This window comes from Acinonyx jubatus, chromosome A2, assembly GCF_027475565.1.
Source record: "Acinonyx jubatus isolate Ajub_Pintada_27869175 chromosome A2, VMU_Ajub_asm_v1.0, whole genome shotgun sequence".
NCBI lineage: Eukaryota > Metazoa > Chordata > Mammalia > Carnivora > Felidae > Acinonyx > Acinonyx jubatus.
In genome coordinates, this window is record NC_069383.1 from 3,328,192 (window position 1) to 3,347,191 (window position 19,000).

Consider the following 19,000-nt stretch of genomic DNA (forward strand, 5'->3'; position numbering starts at 1 on the left):
TAAAAATATTTTTCTTTAATTTTTCACTATATTTTTTGCTTTTATGTAAAATTTTTCAAATTCTATTTTACTTCCATCATTTTATTTTAGTCTACTACAGTGTATTCACTTTTTCAAATTTTCATACGATTTCCTTTTTTTTCTTTCTTTAAATCTTTTTTCTCTTTCATTTCTTTTCTTTTTCTGGAATACAGAAAAGGAAAAGATTCATATTTATTTTTAATTTTTATTAATTTTCTTTAATTTTTTATCTACTTTATTCTTTACTTTTGTGTATATTTTTTCAAATTCTATTTTACTGCCATCATCTCATTTTAGTCTACTTCAATGTATTTATTTTTCAAATCCTCAAACGATTTCCTTTTTTAAAAAAAAATGTTTAACTTGTTATTTTTCTCTCCCCCCCTTTATTTTCTCTAATCTGTCAAACTACTTTCAACACCCAGACAAAACACACCTAGAATCTAGCATCATTTATTCAATTTGTGTGTGTGTGTTTTTAATTTTAATATATTTTTAATTTTAATATTTTTTTAATTTTAATTTTTCTATCTCATTAATTCCTTTTCCCCCTTCAAAATGACAAAATGAAGGAATTCACCCCAAAAGAAAGAGCATGAAGAAACGACAGCCAGGGATTTAACAAATACAGATGCGAGCAAGATGTCTGAGCCAGAATTTAGAATCATGATAATAAGAATACTAGCTGGAGCCAAAAAATAGATTAGAATTCCTTTCTGCAGAGATAAAAGAAGTAAAAAATAGCCAGAATGACATTAAAAGTGCTATAACTGAGCTGCAATCATGGATGGGCAGCGGTGGCAAGGATGGATGAGGCAGAACAGAGAATCAGCGATATAGAGGACAAACTTATAGAGAATAATGAAGCAGAAAAAAAGAGGGAGATTAAGGCAAAAGAGCATGATTTAAGAATTAGAGACATCAGTGACTCATTAAAAAGGAACAACATCAGAATGATAGGGGTCCCAGAAAAGGAAGAGAGAGAAATAGGGGCAGAAGGGTTATATGAGTAAATTATAGTGGAAAACTTTCCTAACCTGGGGAAAGACACAGACATCAAAATCCAGGCAGGAAGCACAGAGGACCCCCCATTAGACTCAACAAAAACCAACCATCAACAAGGCGTATCATAGTCAAGTTCACAAAATACTCAGGCAAGGAGAAAATCATGAAAGCAGCAAGGGAAAAAAACTCCCCAACCTACAAGGGGAGACAGATCAGGTTTGCAGCAGACCCATCCACAGAAACTTGGCAGACCAGGAAGGAGTGGAAGGATATATTCAGTGTGCTGAATCAGAAAAATATGCAGCCAAGAATTCTTTATCCAGCAAGGCTGTCACTCAAAATAGAAGGAGAGATCAAAAGTTTCCCAGAAAAACAAAAATTAAAGGAGTTTGTGACCACTAAACAAGCCGTGCAAGAAATTTTAGGGGGTACTCTCTGAGCAGAGAAAAGATGGAAAAAAATATATATATAAATACATACATACATATATACATACATACCAAAAGCAACAAAGATTAGAAAGGACCAGAGAACACCACCAACTCTACAAGCATCATAATGGCAATAAATTCATATCTTTCAGTACTCACTCTAAACATCAATGGACTGAATGCTCCAATCAAAAGACATAGCATAACAGAATGGATAAGAAAGCAAGATCCATCTACATGCTGTTCACAAGAGACCCACTTTACACCTAAAGACACCTTCAGATTGAAAATAAGGGGATGGAGAACCATCTATCATGCTAATGGTCAAAAAAAGAAAGCCGGAGTAGCCATACTTATATCAGACAAACTAGACTTTAAAATAAAGACTGTATCAGGAGATGCAGAAAGGCATTATATCATAATCAAGCGGTCTATCCACCAAGAAGACCTAACAATTGTAAACATTTATGTGCCAAATGTGAGAGCACCCAAATATATAAATCAATTAATCATAAACATAAACTCATCGATAGTAATACCATAATAGTAGGAAACTTCAACACCCCACTCACAGCGATGGACAGATCATCTAATCAAAAAATCAACAAGGAAACAATGGCTTTGAATGACACACTGGACCAGATGGACTTAACAGAAATATTCAGAACATTTCATCCTAAAGCAGCAGAATATACATTCTTCTCCAGTGCACATGGAACATTCTCCAGAATAGACCATACACTGGGACAAAAATCAGCCCTCAGTAAGTACAAAAAGATAGAGATCATACTGTGCATATTTTCAGACCACAACAATATAAAACTCAAAATCACAAGAAAAAATTTGGAAAGGTAACAAATACTTAGAGACTGAAGAACATCCTACTAAAGAATGAATGGGCTTACCAAGCAGTTAAAGAGGAAATTAAAAAGTATATGGAAGCCAATGAAAATGATAACACCACAACCCAAAACCTCTGGGATGCAGCAAAGGCAGTCATAAGAGGAAAGTATATAGCAATCCAGGCCTTCCTAAAGAAGGAAGAAAGATATCAGATACACAACCTAACCTTACACCTTAAGGACCTGGAAGAAGAACAGCAAATAAAACCCCAAACCAGCAGAAGACAGGAAATAATAAAGATTAGAGCAGAAATTAATGCTATCAAAACCAAAAAAAACAAAAAACAAAAAACAAAAAACAAAACAGAACAGATCAATGAAACCAGAAGCTGGTACTTTGAAAGAATTAACAAAATTGATAAACCACTAGCCAGTTTGACCAAAAAGAAAAAGAAAAGGACCCAAATGAATAAAATCAAGAATGAAAGAGGAAAGATCACAACCAGCACAGCAAAAATAAAAATAATAAGAGACTATTATGAGCAATTATATGCCAATAAAATGGGCAATCTGGAAGAAATGGACAAATTCCTAGAAACATACACACTACCAAAACTGAAACAGGAAGAAATAGAAAATTTGAACAGACCCATAACCAGAAAGGAAATCGAGTTAGTAATCAAAAATCTGCCAAAAAACAAGAGTCCAGGGCCAGATGGCTTTCCAGGGGAATTCTACCAAACATTTAAGGAAGAGTTAACACCTATTCTCTTGAAGGTGTTCCAAAAAATAGAAATGGAAGGAAAACTTCCAAACTCTTTCTATGAAGCCAGCATTACCTTGATTCCAAACCCAGACAAAAACCCACTAAAATGGGGAACTATAGACCAATTTCCCTGATGAACATGGATGCAAAAATCCTCAACAAGATATTAGCCAACCACCTCCCACAATACATTAAAAAAATTATTCACCACAACCAAGTGGGATTTATACCTGGGATGCAAGGCTGGTTCAATATCCCCAAAACAATTAACATGATTCATCACATCAATAAAAGAAAGGACAAGAACCATACGATCCTCTCAATAGATGCAGAGAAAGTGTTTGACAAAATACAGCATCCTTTCTTGATAAAAACCCTCAAGAAAGTAGGGATAGAAGGAACATACCTCGAGATCATAAAAGCCATATATGAACGACCCAATGCTAATATCATCCTCAATGGGGAAAAACTGAGAGCTTTTCCCCTAAGGTCAGGAACGAGACAGGGATGTCCACTCTCACCACTGGTATTCAACATAGTATTGGAAGTCTTAGCCTCTGCAATCAGACAACACAAAGAAATAAAAGGCATCCAAATTGGCCACGAGGAGGTCAAACTTTAACTCTTTGCAGATGACATGATACTCTATATGGAAAACTCAAAAGATTCCACCAAAAAACTGTTAGAATTGATTCATGAATTCAGCAAAGTTGCAGGATATAAAATCAACACACAGAAATTAGTTGCATTCCTATACACCAACAATGAAGCAACAGAAAGAGAAATCAAGGAATTGATCCCATTTACCTTTGCACAAAAAAACATAAAACACCTAGGAATAAATCTAACCAAAGAGGTGAAAAATCTATACAATGAAAACTGTAGAAAGCTTATGAAAGAAATTGAAGAAAACACACACAAAAAAAATGGAGAAAGATTCCATGCTCCTGGATAGGAAGAACAAACATTGTCAAAATGTCAATACTATCCAAAGCAACTACATATTCAATGCAATCCCTATCAAAATAACACCAGCATTCTTCACAGAGCTAGAACAAATAATCCTAAAATTTGTATGGAACCAGAAAGGACCCCAAATAGCCAAAGCAATCTTGAAAAAGAAAACCAAAGCAGGAGGCATCACAATCCCAGACTTCAAGCTATACTACAAAGCTGTAATCATCAAGACAGTATGGTACTGGCACAAGAACAGACACTCAGATCAATGGAACAGAACAGAGAACCCAGAAATGGACCCACAAACGTATGGCCAACTAATCTTTGACACAGCAAGAAAGAATATCTAATGGAATAAAGACAGTCTCTTCAGCAAGTGGTGCTGGGAAAACCAGACAGCAAAATGCAGAAAAATGAACCTGGACCACTTTCTTACACCATAAACAAAAGTAAACTCAAAATGGATGAAATACCTCAATGTAAGACAGGAAGCCATCAAAAGCCTCAAGGAGAAAGCAGGCAAAAACGTCTTTCATCTTGCCTGCAGCAACCTCTTACTCAAGACGTCTCCGGAGGCAAGGGAAACAAAACCAAAAATGAACTACTGGGACCTCATCAAAATAAAAAGCTTCTACACAGCAAAGGAAACAATCAGCAAAACTAAAAGGCAACCGACAGAATGGGAGAAGATATTTGCAAATGACATTGCAGATAAAGTGTTAGTATCCAAAATCTGTAAAGAACTTATCAAACTCAACACCCAAAAAACAAGTAATCCAGTGAGGAAATGGGAGAAAGACATGAATAGACACTTCTCCAAGAAGACATCCAGATGGCCAATTGACACATGAAAACATGTTCAACATCACTCATCATCAGGGAAATACAAATCAAAATCACAATGAGATACCACCTTACACCTGTCAGAATGGCTAACATTAACAACTCAGGCAACAACAGATGTTGGTGAGGATACAGAGAAAGAGGATCTCTTTTGAATTGTTGGTGGCAATCAATGCAAGCTGGTGCAGCCACTCTGGAAAATACTATGGAGGTTCCTTAAAAAAAAAACTAAAAATAGAACTACCCTATGACCCAGCAATTGCACTACTAGGCATTTATCCAAGGGATACAGGTGTGCTGTTTCGAAGGGACACATGCATCCCCATGTTTATAGCAGCACTATCAACAATAGCTAAAGTATGGAAAGAGCCCAAATGTCCATCAATGGATGAATGGATAAAGAAGAAGTGGTATATATATATACAGACACACACACACAATGGAGTATAAAATATATATACACAGACACACACACACACACACACACACACACACACACACACAATGGAGTATTACTCAGCGATCAAAAAGAATGAAATCTTGCCACTTGCAACTATGTGGATGGAACTGGAGGGTATTATGCTAAGTGAAATTAGTCAGAGAAAGACAAAAATCATATGACTTCACTCATATGAGGACTTTAAGAGACAAAACAGACGAACATAAAGGAAGGGAAACAAAAATAATATAAAAACAGGGAGGGGGACAAAACAGAAGAGACTCATAAATATGGAGAACAAACTGAGGGCTATGGAAGGGGTTGTGGGAGGGGGGATGGGATAAATGGGTAAGGGGTACTAAGGAATCTACTCCTGAAATCATTGTTGCACTATATGCTAATTTGTATGTAAATTTAAAAAATTAAAAAATTAAATTAAAAAAAAGAAATGAGAGAGGAGTGGGAGGGACTGGAGCTTCAGCTGAATATGAAAGCATATTGTGTGGGCGATGAAATGTTCAAAAATTGAATGAAGGGGTGGTTGTCCAATTCTGAGAACACACTAAAAACCTACTGATTTGTACAATTTAAATGGATGAATTGCACGGTGTGTGAACTACATCTCCATAAAGCCAGGGAAGGGAAGAGAAGGAGAGGAAGAAGAAGAGGTAGGAGAGGAAAACATGGAAAAAGAAGGAGAAGAGGGAGGGAAAGGAAAAGAAAGACCTTGGCCATGGCTGCGGGCTGCCAGGGCGTTAAGCCTCATCTGTAGACTTCAGGTTCAAGGTTATTTCCGTTCTGCCACGCCATCTCTTAATGACTCAGTGCCAAGCCTTCACGCTCTTGGTGCTTCCTCGGGATGTGCTCCCAGACTTGGAATTCCTGCCCTGCCTATCTGCACAGGGCCAGCAGTCCCATGGGAGACAGTAGCAGGTGGCAAGCCTGGGCAGGGCTTGGGAGGGGCCCCCATGCCACCCTACTGGCCGGAACTGGAGAAAAGTCTGCTGAATTATAAAGTCTTGAAATAAGATGGTGTTCATAAACAATATCAACAATATTTCTTTGGATTTTTGACCTTCAGCAATGAGCCAAACAATAGGAAGACCGACAGACTGCCGAATTTCAATAGCATAAAAAAACCAGAGCGAGAAGAAGAGATAACGTTTCATCATAAACTCGCGAATCTGCAGGTTCCAAACATTCTGGCTGCCACGAGCAAGCATCATGGGGAACACTGGGGAAAGTCACATTTTCAGTTTCCTCTTCCTATATGTAAAACGTCTGCTTCTACTGTGACTTAAAGGGATTCATAAACAATATACATTTTTCTATTCAATCACATCTTCCAAGAGGAGCCGGGAAGAGCTACTAGGAAGATACTCACTAGGAACAGTGGGCAGTGTGGAGGTTTGCCATTAAAGGTTGAGGCCATAAGAAGTCGCACCACTTACGCAGAGGCCATATGGGATGGAGGGCTGCGTGCCTCACGTATTAAGAAGGAACTTTGTGGGGCGCCTGGGTGGCGCAGTCGGTTAAGCATCCGACTTCAGCCAGGTCACGATCTCGTGGTCCGTGAGTTCGAGCCCCGCATCGGGCTCTGGGCTGATGGCTCAGAGCCTGGAGCCTGTTTCTGATTCTGTGTCTCCCTCTCTCTGCCCCTCGCCCGTTCATGCTCTGTCTCTCTCTGTCCCAAAAATAAATAAACGTTGAAAAAAAAATTAAAAAAAAAAAGAAGGAACTTTGAACATTCCTTAAATTTAAGCTTGCAGACAGCTGAGATGAGGAAGATTGCCTTCCTCGTTTGCACAGTGAGAACAGGGCTCCGTTAGACAATCCTCTGTGGATATGATCTTCAAGGAGGTCCACATCTGAATGTCGGGACCAAGTGTGTGTGGTGTAGTTGAAAATGCGTATTTAATATATCTAGTATATTCAAAGTATCAATTGCACAGAGAAAACTCAGCAAAATCTTTTGGCCTGTGGTATAAGTGGGATTTTCCAAACATGGCCATAGCAATATTCCTGGGTCCAAATGCTTCTTCAAAACCCTGGTGCTCTCCACCCAAAGATGGAGTTTATTTCCTTGAAACTGACTGAGGCCGTCTCATCGCATCCGTGAGTAGAATGAAGCATAATTCCTCTGTGAGACCCCTGGGGTCGAGTCCCAGAGGCAGTAATGTACTCCCTGGTCCTCTTCTTTGGGAAATGTGCCTATGGAACACAGCCACCATGCGGCAAAGGAGCCCAAGCCAATGGAGGGACCACATGGAGGAGTTTAAGCCAACAGACCCAGCTGATGTCTCAGCTGACTTTCCTGATCATCTGCCGGTCTCCTGATGAGTCCGGCCCTGATCCTCCAAGCTGCCCCAGGACACTCAGTGGAGCTGGGATGGGCTGTCCCTGTTGAGCTCCAAGCAAATGGCGGATTTATGAGCGAAATAAATGTTGCCAATTTTAAACCATCCAGTTTTGGGGTAATTTGTTATTCAGTCATAGTGAGTAGAACATCTGGCACGAGTACTGTACGAGGAAAATAAGAAGAAAGCATTGTGTAGCGTGGCTTAAGAGGTTGGGACACAGTGATCTTCATGGCATCATCAGAAAGGTGCAGACATTGTATTTATATATAAAGGGCAAAGCCACCTTCCCTGTGCCCCCCAACAACTTCCCACCAGCCAGCCAACCTGTCTATAGGCAGATGAGATGAGGAAAAGTAAGAACTTACAGAACCCAAGTACTCCCCCCGGCATGGATGAGCCACAATGTACGACGTCAACAGCCTTCTTCTAGAAATGCCTACTCACCCCTCAATGGATACGTCTTGCTTTCCTTCATTCTTCCCTCTGTATTATCTCTACCCCACTCTCCTGAAACATTTGCCACTTGTTTTTTACCTCTTCCACTTGCACGTTAGTCACTGACACCTGTGTGGTCAAGTATTTGGGAGAAGTTGTTGGAATTATTTGCAGTGGGGATGATAAAGCCCACCTCCTGGGTGCTTCTCAGGATAAATTCGATGATTTGTGTAAGGTGCTATGAGCATTTTGTTCAGCAGACTACAAGACTGGTGTGCGGGAACATGTGATGGGTGTGGTGAGCGAGCTGCTTACGGCATCTCTAAGCAGTCCAAAGACCGCCTGCGTCGTGAGTCCTGAGGAAGTCACTTAAGAAGACAGATTCCTGGTCTCTGTCCTCCATGCACTGTGCACAGAGAGGAACTCCTTATTGCCCTGTCCCCTCTTTTGCCCTCAATAACGTCCCTCCTGTGCTCCCAAGAGCTGGCCCTGGACTGCTAGCACGTCATGGCTTCCCTGCAGTTGGGGGAGGCCTTGCACTAAATTTGGTCAAGTACATGCAGCTTCCAGGAAGTGTCCTAGAATGGAGTCAGTCTCCTCTTCTTCCCTTTGTTCTCTCCTGCTAGCTGAAAATTCTGTCCACCAAGGACTGTGAGGCAGAGGCCACCAGGCTGAAAAGCAAGATGGCGGGCCTAGGTCCCCAACTCTGTGGGCATCTGCCCGGGGGCCCGGGATGTGAGTCAGAGAACAAGTTCTACTTTGTAAAAGCCCTTGTTATTTTGGGTTTTCTATCTCCCTGGATCTGACCAAATCATTCCTAATACATCTAGTTCCAGAGGCATCTTAGAAATATACACTTTTATAAGCTTTCCAGATGTTTTCAAACTAAACCAAAGACTGAGAAGTGGCCTCGCTAACCGCCCAGTGTCTGCATCTCAATGAACCGCACTCTGATTGTGTGGGCTGCCCACGGCTCTCAGAACGAGCACCGGGTTGCTAGCTGACCACGGCACCTCACCTAGCCGCCAGGACCTGATCACACATACACTGCACACACGTGTAGCGGGTAGGGCTCTTGGGCTCTGAGCACTGTGGTCCCTGATGAACGCTCCTTCTGACCAAGAGCTGGGTCTACGATCTGAAGACACTAATGAGGTCCTTTGAGGAATTATTTTGGACCAATTTAACTGTATGTTGATAGTAAAAACAAAAACAAAAACAAAAGCACAAACTTCACAATAATAAATCTGACCAAAGAACAACCTGGAGAAGCCAGATTGCATTATGTCTCCAACAGCTCAGGGAGGGAATGGAAAACAATAAATTAGAAAGCGCAGAAGTAATGAAGAGTACAGAAGAAAAACATCTTTGGAGTGAAACCGATTCAGATTCTGTAGCCACATAGCTAAGTGGGGTACGGGCGAAGGCGCTGAGGTCCAGCCCCCCTCTCTCTCCAGCATTGCCCTGCTGGGGATCACTGCTAGCTCACATCCTGCTAGAGAAAGTCCAGCAGAGAAAGTCTTTTCTCCCCGTAGGACTCCACTGCCGATTCTGGGGGCCGACCCCGAGGCGCTCTGTTTCCCCTTATGCTGATGGCGGTTTGCCCCTCCACTCACTGTGTCATGCCTTTCCACTCCAAAGGCACAACTTAGAACTTCCGTATTGATTTTATCCAACCTGAGGGCTTATTTTCAGAATCAGACCTGCAACTGTCTTGTTATTCAAAGTCCTGTTTTGCAGGGATGCTCTGGGCAAGGGCTCTGACAGGCCAGCTGCGGCCAGGCTGGCACAGAATGAGGCAGGAGGGAGCCTTCTGGGCTAATCCTTGTCAGAGAGGCCCTCTGCCACCTCCCACTCGCTCAGAGCGGCCTCTTCCCCAGGGCCGCCCATCTGTGCATCACGAAGGCTGAGCCAGAAGCTGAGCTCAAGTTCTGTGCCGAGCAGTTGGAGGGAGACTCCATCCTCACGGAGAGGAGCCCAGCAGCTTCTCTGCAGCTCCCTGATGTGGCCACACGCACCTGGCTGGGACCTCAGCGCGCTGATCTGTCCTGCCTCTGATGGCCCTGCCTTCTCGGGCTGGGCTCCATCGCTAAATGCCAGGGCACCTGTGCCAGGTGAGTCTCGCTGGGAGACGGTGCCATAGGCACGGGAGCCGGTGTCGAGTGGAGGAGAGCACAGGGGCTCCTTCTCACAGCAACACATTCCTAAGAAGCGTCCACATGGCTGGGCTGGTCCTCAAAATCTTCCCTCCTTTTCTGCATCTTGTCTCTCCCTCCCTCCACCCTCCCCCATCTGTTTCTCTCTTGCATTTCCTGGAAAATGTCCTCACCTTCGTTTTTAAGCCTTTCTGTCCAGTTTTCATTTCTGTCATCTTCTTAATTTCTAGGAGCTTTTTGCTTTGAAATGTACATAACATTACTGTGTTGTCTCACGAGAGCAATGTATCATCTCTCCGAGGATGCTGGCAGGAGGCTCTGTCCCCATGTTTTCTTCTCCTCGCATGAAGACTTTCACATCCACTCCTGACCAGTCATCCACACTTCACCGGATCAGGGGCTGATGAGCTGACGGGCAGTTCTGAAGAGCGGAAGAAGCATTTCCTGGCCCATCCCGTCCCTGTTGTCAGGGTCTCGTGGGGACGACCCGCGGGCCCCCGCCCTGGGGGGCAAGTGCGGCCGCCGCACGTCTAAGAGGAAGACGGGGGAGAGGGTTCTTGCCGCCCGCCACACACAACACTCCGTCCTCGATCCAGACCTTACACTGCTCCCCGTGTTCCTCTGCCTAAGGCCTCTGTTCTGTCCTCTCCAGGAAAGAAACCCCTCGTCTCCTGAGGACCTATGGAGAGGAACTTGGGGTTCTGAGGGCTTCATAATTCCCAATCTTTCTTGCTTCTCTTCCACACCCCCTTCCCCAGCCTCTCATCAGGGGTGATGTTCTAAAGATCGGATCCATCAGAACAGAAGCCACAGCCAACCAGGACAAATGGCCCTGGCGGGGGACGGGGGTGAGGTCGAACACTGCCTGTGCTGTGGGTGCCAAGGGCCTTGGGGTCCTCAGAAGCCAGGTTGGGCCTGGCCTGGGAATTGGCTGCCTTGCATTGGCTTAGCGCGGTTCCCCCTTCCTCTGCGTTCCAACTCAAAGTTTGGTTTCCTCCTCATCTTCTCTGCTCCCCAGACCACTTTCTGTTGTATGGGTGGGGGTCTGAGGGCATCTGAAAGTGGTAGAGGCAGCTGTGCTGTCTTTGCCCGGAGCTCCTCACCCCTTCTTCCAGAAACTGCTTGTCAAGTCGTAGTAAGCATCAAGCCTGTGGGAAAGGCTCTGTCACCCAGGGAAGTGACCCGTGCTGTGCTCAAAAGCTTATTCTGAACCCGTCGCGCGCTATGGGCCCAGGGGAGGGCTACCCGCCTGGGGGGAGCTGACCCGCCTGGGGAGGTCAGGCAAGGCTTCCTGGGGGAAGCTGCGATCTAGGGGAGATGCAAATGGCGAGTAATGATTCTCAACGCTGTGATCCCTGGAGGTGTGTGGGTGGAGGAGTGGGGTCTGGGAGGACAGTCTTCAAGGCAGAGGGACGAGCCTGTGGAAGGGCCACAGGGTGCGGGGGACTGTGGTCAGCACAAGGCTGAAGGCAGTGCTGTGGGGATGGAGAGGGAAGGGGACAGGGGAGAGTGGGCCTCAGATGAGACTGCTTCCAGTGTGGAGATATGGGCACCTGACGGGCACCTGTCAGCCAGCTGTGCTGCAGCAGCCACGGGGTATGGCGTGCATGCGGGGCCCTTCTGTGCCCTCCACCTTCCTACGTGCCCACCTGGCACGGCGCATCAGAGCCTCCTACCCTCACACCTGACGCCTACAGACCAGGAAACTTATGCCGCTTGTACCTTTGTATTTATATTTGCACCTGCCTCACCATTGGCTTTTATAAACTGCAGCCTCATGTTTCTGTTCTGTTTGCATTTATATGTGGTCAGATGTAAAGAATAAGCTTTTTGCAGGCAAATGCTTATTTATTCTGTGCTCTGTGGTGCCAGGGACAGATGTATAGTAAAAACTGATGCATCTTCAGTGCGGGATGGCTGAAAACACCGCTTCTTAAACTCTGAGAACGGGGCTACACGCGTGCTTACCAGGTTCTTCGTCACTACTCTTACTTTAAATATCACACATCTTGATTCGCAGGATTCATAAAGCTTCTCACATGATAACTGGTCTGTCTATGCGGTGGCTTCCCCAACCAAGTAGGAAACGTGATGTTGGAAAGATCGCCCCTTTTTTCTGTAATCCATACACAGTGCCAAGTATTCTGTGAGTGTACATGCATTGACTGATTAAGTATGCATAATTAACTAGTCACTGTTAATCTCCTAAACCCCTCCCGGGATGTATGACTTCTGTCGTTCGTCTCCATGCGCGCACAAGATCATCATATTTCCGGAGACCACGAGATTGGCTGCTTCCTTTGCTACGTTGTGCAAAACCTCCTTTGAATTCATAAAACAATCTTGAAGGATGATTAAAGAGTGATGTTAGAAACTGGCAAGAACTTAAAACGGCAACAGGGTCACATCGACGCCAGCAAAACTGTTTATCATTTACCTCTGGATCTTGTATGGGAAGTGTTTCTTCAACAGAGACCAGATGGGAATAAAGCACATGGCCTCACAAGGACGGAGAGAAACGGGGCTCACCTGTGCTCAGCGACCCATCATTCCCTATAATTAGTACTGATGTTTCTTAGTTATAACACAACCGAGTCTACGAACGCTACAAATCTCATTACTGAACGCCTTTTGTCAGTCCATCTCCCGGAGCATCGTTTTTATTCCTTGAGACCTTAGTCCTATTAGTTCAGATTCTTTGGAGACACTTGCTTTCTCTTCTCATGACTTTAACTCTGAGCTCACTTCTTTAGTATAGCTATCTTCCCCTTGGCCATCTTGGAGGTGGTGTTGACACGAGTGCTGGTGATGGCGGTCGCTCACCTGCAGAGGGCAGCAGCGAGTTAACCCCAGGACCACACTGCCTGGCTGTGATGCTGGGTCTGCCACTGGCCCACTGGGCATCTTTCCTTCCCCATACCTGGTTTTTCAAACGTAAAGTGGGCTGTGATAGTCTTTACATCATAGGCAAATTTTAAGCTGTCAAGGAGGGATATACACAAAGTGCTCAGAACATTGTCTGACAGAAACCTCTATCCAAGGGGTAGCCATTTTTTTGGTTATGATTAAATAAAATTTCTGGGGTCAACAAACAACTTTTTGAAAACATGGCTCCTTAAATAATCCAATTTGTTGGTAGACAAAAAGAAAAACACCTTGAAAACAATCTGGACAAATCTTTACATCAATTAGCATTTCCCTCATCTAAAAGCACCCTTTTTTACATTCTGTGGGTCACTGTCATAGACCTGCAGGGATCGGTTAGAGCCTGTGAATTCCTGAGCAGATCATGTTAAGGCCCTCTGGAGCATCTGTCCCAGAATCTCTATCTGACCCCATTTAGCGAGGAATCCCTTAAGTTGGATGGAGAAGAATGTTTTTGCCACGTTTTCTCTTTATGAAAATATTTCACATATCATTTCACTTGTAGAGACTACTGTATGGATGGCAACAACCTTTCCACAGCTCTGGCTTCTCATGACAAATTTATGACTTGGAAGTATTTTCAGGCTGACTTTAATGGGGTAGAGGTGGACGAGGGGGAGAAAGTGCTAGACTTAAATTAGGAAGTTTTGTTTTTAGGATTCTCCTCCTTCCCCCAAATAAACACACACACACATGCACACACATGCACACACTCATCACTCTTCTCCATGGACTGAAAAAACATTTTTTACCAAGAGCGGGTGCTCTGTCTTGTGACAAAGAGTATCTTTTCCATTGCAATGCTATTTAGTGGCCGGGATTACATTGGTAACAAGTCCCTAGGGGACAATGTGATGTAACTTGTCAATTATTGTTTGGTCTGCATGAATATGATAAGGGCATCTGGGAACTCAAAATAATGACAAGATCACTTTCACAGAAAACCTGTCTCTGTCTGGGTCCAAATTCATGCCCAAAATAGCAACGGGGGCCATAGAGCCAAGGGACCCGGATTAGCGCCATGCTGTGGATGAAATGGGCGTCTTGCCATGAACAAGGAGCTGGCGGTGGTGGAAGGCACCTGAACTCTGGAAATAAACATTTCCCATGACGAAAAACCACATGTTTGGCACCAATGAAGTGCTCAGGATGAAAAGGTAGAAGTCAGGCCTCATCACTACCCATAACACTGACACCATCATCGACCACGAGGCCTGCACACACTGGTCATCACTGGGGTGGGGGGGGGGGGCAATGGTTCTCTGTCAAGGACATCTTGCTTTCCTATTTTTTAGTTGACTTTGGTTACACGAATTTTGTGCAATGTTTATTTATTTTGAGAGAGACAGAGGAGAGAGAGCACGAGCAGGGGAGGGGCAGAGAGAGAGAATCTCAAGAAGGCTGTCGGCACAGAGCCTGCCTCGGGGCTTGATCTCACAAACCGTGAGATCATGACCTGAGCCGATATCAAGGGTCAGATGCTAAATCGACAGAGCCACCCAGGCGCCCCAGGTTATACAAATTTTTACGGCCTTTCTGTAAGGCACATATGTTACCGGGTTAATAAGGAAAGAATAGGACGTAATACCCTTTCCCATCTCTGTACCCAAACCACTCAGTGTGTTTTACGAAGGCAGCTGAAATAAACCGAGCTAAGCCAGCCAGTGAAGGAAATCAGACGAGGCACCGGTAAGGTTGGAACATCCTCCAGGACATAGCTGCCTGGACCACCCTTCTTGGAGAGGCGGCTACAGGGTGGGGCCTGGCTGTGTTCAGATGCCTGATGTGTTCAGTGTGTGAATTCATACCGATCTCTTAGGACAAGTTACACCTTGGCCAAATTCATAAGAATCGAAATAACCAAAAAGGAGAATTTGTTAATTTTTGATGAGAAACAGAGCAGGCCAGTTGGCCAGAGGCTCATGTTAATGAATCCGTTGTGTGAGACTGTAATCAGAAGGTAGCTGGGAAGCCGGACACAGTGGGCAAACAGCTTGAAGTGCCCCCATATGGCAAGCTTTTCCTCCAGCAGTGTGGGTAGACACTGTCTTTTTTTTTTTAATGCTTCTACGGGCTTTTCTGTCTGCGTACTGACCTTTCTATTCACCCAGACTTTCTTCAGGAGGGTTCAATACATGCGGTCAGATTTCTTGCCTACAACATCATCCTGACTGAGTTCTCGGCCAGGTCAGGTTCCTCAGCCACATGAGTTCAGATGAACACCTAGACTGTGCCCACAGGGACCCCGGCACTCAGAGCCACTGGATTTCAGTAACTCTGAAGGGGCAACCTTTCCCCCTTCATCTCAGGGTTCTTGCGGGGGCAATGGAGGATGGTTCCTTTTAACTCAACACCAGTAAGTATGAATTTTAATGCAAATATATTTGTGTAACCTCTGTCTTTCCCCAGTCGCATGATGATTCTGACAACCCTCCTGAGCAGCTACCTCTAGCTGTATTTTAGGAACAAGGAGAAGGAGGGCAGTTACACAGGAGGGCGGGTTGGCAGGAAAACCCAGGTCCTCGGCCTTCACCCCGGGTCCAGCAAGAGCACCTCCACCGAGGAGTGCAGCTCTCCACTTCCTCACGGGACAGAGACCCCCAGGGGGGGACTTTCTACCAAGGAGTGGCACCTCACTACTTCCAAACCACCAAGAGCCCCTCCTCCAGCTCTCTTGCCAGTTGACAGGCTGTTTGATTTGCCAAGCCAGGATCGCGCAGGTTGACTGGAGCAGGGATCACCGGGAGCTGTGGTCCTAAACAGGTGGTCTGAGACCACACAGGGTCCTCTAGGTATCTTCCCGCCTGGCCTCGCAGAATGGCTATATGTACTATATAATGCTGTATAATTTTATTTTGATAGGGGTCAATTATTTACTTCAGAGAGCTTTCATTCGTCCTATCCAAACGGGAAAACAGCACCAATGTTAGCTATTGCTCTCTGATGCCGAACAGAACATAAGTAGTCACAGTGTTTCATGACACCGCTGTTCATAGGACATGCAGACGCACTCCCTGAGCAGTGGCACCGGGTGAAGTCACCAGCTTGGGCTTATCAGATAACACTGGTCGCTGGGTCATCCCCAATCTGACAGTTATTCAATATGGTCCTTACTACAAGCTTCTAATCACACTCCACACAGGGAACAGAAAAGAACCTACGTAAGATGAGCTCCGTGCCACTCAGTCCATAATTTGGCTGGAGTCTCACTGGGTTGAAACGCAGGGGAAGGTGGCGTCACAAAGAGCACGCCACGCTTGGAGCCCGGACAACTGAGTTCAAACCACGCCAGCCACTAGCTGTGAGGTCCTGAGCAAGTTGCTTCAATGGGGAGTCTCAGGGTTCTCCTCTCAGAAGTGGGGATATGACCGGCACCCCATCATTGTTGAGAGTACAAAACATGCTCTTGTAGGTCTCAGTGTCAAACGTGTAACCAGCGGTCACTAAACACTTGTGTATGCGTTTGTACATGCATTCGTTCATTTATTCCCTCATTCATAAGCACAATCAAGGAGAAGGGAGCAGAAAGAAATGTGGGCCGATGTGGGACTGTAAAGTCCTGCACAGAGTAAAGAAAGAAGCAGGCAGGTGACAGGAACCCAGAAAGCGCGATGAAGGTGTGACGTCTCCCTGGAGCAAAGGGCATGTCCTGGGAAGAATGGTGTGGAAGAAACGGACTGGGACAGAGTGGATGGAGCCCTGGAGGCTGATGGCGTCTGGACATCATGTAGTAGGTAAGCAGGGATTCCTGTGCTCTGGGACAGGAAGAGGAATGAAGAACAGGTAAGAGGGCTGCCCTCGTGGGCTGTACCAGAAGGAGGCGGACCGGGGGCTGGGGGTGATGCCCGTCTGGCTAAGGACACTCAGACGCTGCCCAGGGGAGCAGGCTGGGTCCTCAGCAGGACGCTCACAGATAGCTTCTGTTCTGGGTGAGAAACCCCAGTTCTGATACCAACGACCATTAAATGCATGGCTCGCATCAGCCCTGGATGTGGATTTTTTCCTTTCCTTTTAGAAATGGTACCTGGGGCGCCTGGGTGGCTCAGTCGGTTGGGCGTCCGACTTCGGCTCAGGTCATGATCTCGCGGTCTGTGGGTTCAAGCCCCGCGTCGGGCTCTGTGCTGACAGCTCAGAGCCTGGAGCCTGTTTCAGATTCTGTGTCTCCCTCTTTCTCTGACCCTCCCCTGTTCATGCTCTCTCTCTGTCTCAAAAATAAACAAATGTTAAAAAAACAAAGAAGAAAGAAATGGTACGTTACACTCCATTTTGGCTGATTATGTCGGGAGCTTCGGCGAAGTGTGTGTTCGCCCTGCCCTGAAAGCCGCTCCAAGCATTTCAAAAAGTCAGTAGAAATTCACATTAGGGCCATGATGTGATGACTCTGGGTCAAGATGCTCAGAGATGTAAAAAACTTGACCTTCACATTAGTAATTGGGAGCGGGCTGTCCAAACTCCTGTGGTTATGAAAGAGGTTGACTCTCCAAGTGCTCCAACCTTCCCCTATAGTTTGGGCACCTGCATCCATCTTGCTGGATGCAGAAAACAGAGAGCTACAGGCTAGGGTTAAATTAAATTCTAGTCCAGACAGGCAATAGCATCTGTTTTGCAAGGCTTCTTCTTAATCTGGGCATTTGGCCCACGGCACCATGTCGACCTTGCTCCTGTGAGCCTGCCAGCTGAGCTGAATCCTGAGCTGAGTCAAATACGTGCTCTGGGTTGGGGGCACCTTGCATACCAATCACCCCCCAGGGCAGGCCAGCACTGCCTGCCTGCCTTTTTTGCAGTATTATAGTCAAGATGCAATAAAAGAATGGACAGGAAGGTCTGAAAAAGCCTACAGTGCCCTCTCAGCAGAATGGCCTTTGCTGGTGCTGGATGGGAGCTCCGGTGTCAGAAAACAGGTCCCCAACACAGTCACCAGGCTGTCCAGGTGTTAAGGGTCCTATACACTGCTTTTCAGCTGTGAACCAACAGGCCCACCCGGGACAAGACCAAATCACCAGGACAGTTTTGGATCTCATCCTTCCTTGGTCCTTCCTCTAAGAAGGGTGGTTCTTGAAAAGAAATCCTTTCCCGGAAATCTGTCCAGGAAGTGAGGGATCTCAAGGGCCTGGAACTTTCCCAATGGCTCCTGAGGTTTACGCCCAGGGGCTTATGCAGATAACAGCCTCTTCATGAGGGTCTGCTCCGCCTCCCACCTCTGACCTCCTATGGTGCCCACCACACACTTCCCCATGGACCTGTCATTCGTAGAGTGCTCCAAAGACAGCAGTTGTGAGGACGGGAAATGTGCAGTCAGGTTGGACAGCCAACCCTGCAGTGCCCAAATCGGGGCAGGGAGAGCTCTGGGACAGGAGCCTATGTAGGCACATCTGGCCAGTCACGTGCAGGGATGGGGTGAAGGACAGGTAATGAACCTAAAAAGGGAGGGTCTAAACCGCACGGCCACCGTGGATAATAATTCAGCGATTTTTTTTTTTTATCGAGTTAAACACACATTTGCTGTGCAAATCAACAATTCTCCTTCTAGGTATTTGCTCAGGAGAAATGAAAACCTACCTCCATATGCTGTTCTGTATGCAAAAATTCATGGCAGCTTTATCCAAAAAAGCCCCAGGCTGGAAACAACTGAAATGTCAAATGGTGAACATGTAAACAAATTACGGTGTATCCATACAATGGGCCAGGTCGCAGCAATAAAAAGTATGAAACGCAGACACAGGCAATAATGTGGGGGAACTTTGAAGGTAGTCTTGCTAACAAAGAAGCCAGCCACACAGACGATGTGAGTATGACTCCACTTGCAAGACATTCTAGAAG

The 19,000-nt window shown here is 45.4% G+C and overlaps 1 protein-coding gene across 5 annotated transcripts in view; it reads right to left on the bottom strand.

The window, feature by feature from the left end:
* Window positions 1-19,000, bottom strand: part of DPP6 (dipeptidyl peptidase like 6) — a 944,937-nt gene that overhangs the window by 182,035 nt on the left and 743,902 nt on the right. The gene's annotated exons all lie outside the window — the stretch shown is intronic.